We start from the raw sequence: 5,506 nt of genomic DNA, 5'->3' as shown, positions 1-5,506 counted from the left end.
TGTTCACTCTTGCAAGGAGTTATAGTTCTTGATGATGGTGAAGGAAAAAAGGTTAAACTAAGGTTGGCAACATCGTCGGTGTAAAAATTCATCTCAGCAAGCATTTGACATGTCCATTCATAACTTGATGATTAACATACTAGTGCTTGGAGGAGAATTTGCCTGTACGGTATCAAAGGCTCGCCTACCAAAATGAACAGAAAGAAAACTCATACTACAATTATCATTTTGCGGGATCATTACAGTCCACGTTTTCATGACCATTCTTGCACCACATTAAGTTTTTAAGCTACCCACTTGTACCTTGTATTCCGAATAGCAAGCAAACATCACTTGTCAAGATTATTATTAACATGTCTCTGAATGAACTAAAACCATAATTGCAGAAGCAATAACTCTATGACATCAATTACCCCGCTTTACTGAACTATTTGCTATAGCTACAATGTAAACAGATTTTTACAAGATATAAAATCAATATCACCAGTCATATTTCATGCACAAAAGGTTTACATCAATTTGCATAAAATTTAGATCTGGAGATTGCAAGCCAAAGTCATTTCTGTGTGGAGCTTTACAGATTGAAATGAGTTTCATTTCTAATCTGTGTAGCAGGGATGATGATTACTTTTCTATATTCCTTCCTGAAGCCAAAGGAGAAATCCCAGCCGTTTGCAATGATGAAGATGAAGAGGGAGCCGGAGCAGAAGAAGCAAAAGTTGAGAGAGCGCTCATATTACTGCTCACATTTATGCTGGTTCCACTAATAGAACCTTCAGTGGCAGCTTTTGGTGCAGGCGGTCTCTCAATCTCTGTGATTCCTTCCAGCATCTGAACCACTTTTCCCATCATTGGCCGCTGAGTAGGCTGTTCCTGGATGCACCAGAAACTAACCTGAATTGCCCTAGTTACTTGCTCCATATCCACATCTTGATCAACAAGCCTTTTATCAACAATTCCCTCCACATTACCCCCTCTCAAACTCTTCATAAGCCCATGTAGAAAACTTTTTCCTATTTCTGTCTGCTGAAACTTCAAAATTCCTTCTTCCACTCACTATCTCCAACAAAACCATCCCATAACTATAAACATCAGATTTAGAAGTTATTGGAAGGTTTGCAAGCCATTCAGGTGCCAAATAACCCCTTGTCCCCCTAACACTGGTCAGGGTTCGGTATCTATGGTCTTTGGGATTTAAGAGTTTGGCAAGGCCAAAATCTGACACTTTGGCATGGTAATTTTCATCCAAGAGAATGTTCTCAGGCTTTATATCACAATGAACAATGCAGTCCCGACACTCCTCATGTAGGTATGTGATTCCCCTTGCAGTTCCAAGAGCAGCATTAAAACGATATTCCCAGCTCAACATCTTTCCTGAGTGTTCTTCTGTGGCAAAAAGGAAGTTATCTAGAGACCCATTTTTCATGAACTCATACACTAAAAGCCTGTGACGGCCCTCAGAGCAAAAACCTATCAATCTCACCAAGTTCAAATGGTGGGTGCTACTAATGGTAGCAACCTCCATTCTAAACTGCTTTTCACCCTGCTCAATACCTTCTAGTTGCTTCACTGCCACAACCGTTCAGCTAGCAAGAACTCCTTTATATACAGCCCCGAACCCTCCCACTCCAAGCTTGTCCTTGAAACCCTTGGTTGAACGCTGAAGCTCCTTAAAAGAGAATTGAACAGGAGCACCAGATGCATACTCAAGAAGAGCATATTGAGCTGATAGAACCCCAAATTTGGGACTGTTTCTACACCACCACCACCACAAACTGCCTTCCAATGCAATGAAAACCAACAGCGTAGCCGCAATCACAACCACTACAATCCACACATGCAACCTCCAACCTTTGCTACCCCTTGCAGTATCTGCAAAAGGAGATGGGTTTGGTAATGCAGGTCCACAAACCTTAACATAAGACATGCTAGGAAGCGCTGGACTCTGATACCCGCTAACAAACTCGGTAGTTTTCAAGTAACAAAGCCCTGTTCCATCCGACAAAGAAGTGGAAGCAACACAAGAAGGACTCACAAGACAATTCAATCTACAAGCCGATATCCCAACAAAAAAACCTGAGAAGATAACTCAGGTTGGTAAGTCAAAAACTTGGCATGATCCAATTGCAACATAGCAGCACTATCTGGACAATCCGCAATCTCCTCTTTCCTCTTACAACCTTGCCTCCTATCATTCAAATCAACCAGCTAAAAATTCTCTGACGGGCACCCGCAAATTGGATTAGAATCATTATAACTACAAATTCCCATATTCCCGCAGTAACCAAAAACATCACACTGATCCAAAACAGCTGACCATCTCATAGTTATAGTCCCACTACCTCTAGCAGAGCTATAAATCCTTAAATTCCCATCATCATCTAACCTTAAAAACCTCAAAATATCACTTCCTTCAGCATAATCACTACTGTAAGCCACAATTACCCCACTACTCAAACTAGGATCAAAGATAGACAAAATCCCAATAGGTTGCAACCCTAAACTTGGTGAAGTTAAATTAGCATTAAAAGAAGAATTCAACCCTTGGTTCCAATAAACAATACCATCACTATCATTCCATCTCAAAGTTAAATTCCCTGACCTTTGAAGAGAAAAGGAATAAAGCCCAGATTTTAGAACTCCCCCAACATTGAAATTCTGCCCCGCAACGATGATATCCGTTGGATTATCAAACGAAGACCAAAGTATCGTACTGCCATTGCCTAGTAGCCGGAGTTCCCCTGAATCTTCCAAGGAAGCAGAGGAAACACACTGGTTGGCAGTGCCAGAGTCCCAGACAACGGCGCCGGAGCCGTTGATAAGACGGAGGGCTCCATTGGAGAGTAAACGAAAGGAAGCAGAAGAGTCAACGGTGGCACCGCGGCCAGCAGTCCAGACTGGAACTCCACCAGCATATGTGATGGCAGCAAGGAAAGAGTTGGAGGAACCTGAGGAAACGAAGGAAAGGGAGAACGTGGAATTGGAAGAGGGCCATGATTGGGTTTGGGAGATGGAGGAGCCTAGGGAGATTGTGGAAGATGAAGCAATATAGAAGAAAGTTGAGAGGGAAAAGATGAAGACGAAGAAGAGGAAAGAGGCAGAGAAGCTCACTTTCTTCGTTTTCGTTGTATTGAGGTGTTGGGAGATTGTTGTTTATTAGCTTTGTTGTTGATGTGGAGAGTTGAGTAAAGAGAAGAAGAGGTAGGAGGGAGGAGACTCCGACTCATTCTACTTGAGTGAGCATTTTTTTTTTGGTTTTACCGAATGAAATGAAGGGTCTGGTTTTTCTACTTTTGTTTGCAGCTGGTCGTTCACGAAGTAACGAAAAAAGAATTGACGTTTTTTTTTTCCTAAGAAATTTTGCCCTTTGTCTATCCTCCTTCGACACAATCAAGATTTTCTCTGTTCAAACGTAGAAGGGTCCGAACGTAAGATCATACTGATAGGCGCCAATTGAATTGGTCAAGTGAGGTTTAGGGTATATTTGAAGTAGCGGTAAAATTAATTTTGATAAAATAAAAAATAATAATAATAATTAAATTAATTATTATAATAATAAAATTAAAATTATTAATTAGGATATAAATTTATATTTTAAATGTAAATAAATGATAATGATAAAATAAATTATAATAAAAAATAATTATTAAAAATATTAAATTATAATTTATGTGTAATAAAAATTTTAATTATTTGACATTTATAAAAATAATTTTAAAATATTAAAATTATTTTATGTTAAATAAAAGAATTTTTAATATATAATCAAAAATTAATAAAAATAATAATAATATATCAAATAATTTTTTAAAATATATATTGAATTCTCAATATTTTTTATAAAATAATAATAAAAGGGTATTAAAATAACAAAAAAATCCAAAAGAAAGTGCGGTGGCTCATCGCACCCTTTCTTCAGCAGTGGACAATCGGCCTGCCACTGGTGCCATATCAACACAATGATGCTATAGCTTTGTCGCCATTACCCAAACGAAAAACTGCGATGCTTTTGCACCAAAAAAAAATTTCGTCGCACTGAACGGTAGGCATGATTGAATTCAGGCCTTAGATGGGTCGGATCATTTTATTTGAAACAAAATTTATACTATTTTTCATTCAAAGTATTTCGAATTTAAATAATTTTAAGTTCATGTGATTCGAGTTTTTAATTCGATTAATTTAAGTTTGTCTCATTAGATTTAAATCACTTTAGATTTAAATTTTTTTCAAAGTTAATTCAAATTAATTACATTTGAATCTTTTCATATTAATCTATCCAATTTTTTGATTTGAGATTATTTGAAGTTTGGGTTAAGCGAATTCATTGAATTGACTTTTTTTTTATAGTGGGATTGAATTTAAATTTGGATAAGTTGTATGAATTTTCCTATTTAAAATCAGTTTTAGGAGTTGTATAGATTCATCTATCTTACCAATTAAATCATATGTTTATAACATTTTGATCTATGTTGTGATTTTTTTTTAATTTTTGTAAAAAAAAAAATTCTAAAAAACAATGCAATGTTTTGATGGTAGCAGTCTTTACTTTTTTGTCGTAACGATTTTGGAATCGTCAGATATAAAAAATTTTAAAATTGATAAAAATAGAAGAGTAATTACTAATATTTTTTAAGATGTGATTGATCATCCAAAATTTTATTTTTTTTAATAAAATTATAAATGTGGGTTTAAATTTTATCAAAAAGATAAATTTCAGTCTATTAAAAATCAGGTTAGGCTTAAAAGTTGGTTACGTATGAAGAAAAATTAGCACCCCACAACGCCCATACATTAGTACCACTTAATCATGCATTACTTTCGATGTTGGATGTAATGATTTTGATTTAAAATTTAATACTAATTTTTTTCATTTAAAAAATATATTTTTGCTAAAATTCTTTATTTAAAAATATTGAGAAAATCTTTAAGTTAAAAAATTATCTTAAAATTCCTTAACATCTAGGCAAAATTTAAAATAACTCTCTTCGCTTAAGATTTAACACAATATTCCTTAAAATGAAAATAACACTATTTGTAAAAAATGATTATTGATGACTCTCAGACATCTAGGCAAAATATCAAAAATTATTTTTTTCATAATGTTATTTTTGTTTCATTTTATAATATCACAATTTTAAAATGCATATTTTTCTTTTTTTTTTTTGTTTTGTAAAATATTTTATATGAGAAAGTAAATGATGGTATTATCAGGTAACAAATAAATATTAAAGACAAATGAATGCAAAATGAGTGCTAACAATAATATTATGACATATGTATACCGATAGATGTTATGCAAGGTGATGACATGCAATTTAAAATTGGGCTCTTAAATATAATGAGATCACTCTGACTCATCAACATCTAGGTAAAGTTTGGGTGATACAATTTATATTTAATATCCCATTATACATATATTTTTTTATTTTAATCTCATTATTAAAACGAATTAAGGACTCACATAAAAAATCTAATAAAATAAAGTTTCTTAAATACCCTATCGTCT

General features: G+C 34.4%; 1 pseudogene; it reads right to left on the bottom strand.

The window, feature by feature from the left end:
* Nucleotides 1-364: 364 nt before the first annotated feature.
* On the bottom strand, nucleotides 365-3,147 carry LOC111277655 (G-type lectin S-receptor-like serine/threonine-protein kinase At1g34300 pseudogene; annotated as a pseudogene).
* Nucleotides 3,148-5,506: the final 2,359 nt, after the last annotated feature.

The sequence above is a fragment of the Durio zibethinus genome, chromosome 7 (genome assembly GCF_047325235.1).
Source record: "Durio zibethinus cultivar Kanyao isolate XHJ-2024 chromosome 7, ASM4732523v1, whole genome shotgun sequence".
NCBI lineage: Eukaryota > Viridiplantae > Streptophyta > Magnoliopsida > Malvales > Malvaceae > Durio > Durio zibethinus.
The sequence above is the reverse complement of the archived record's forward strand: the minus strand, read 5'-3'. Positions and strand labels throughout refer to the sequence as shown.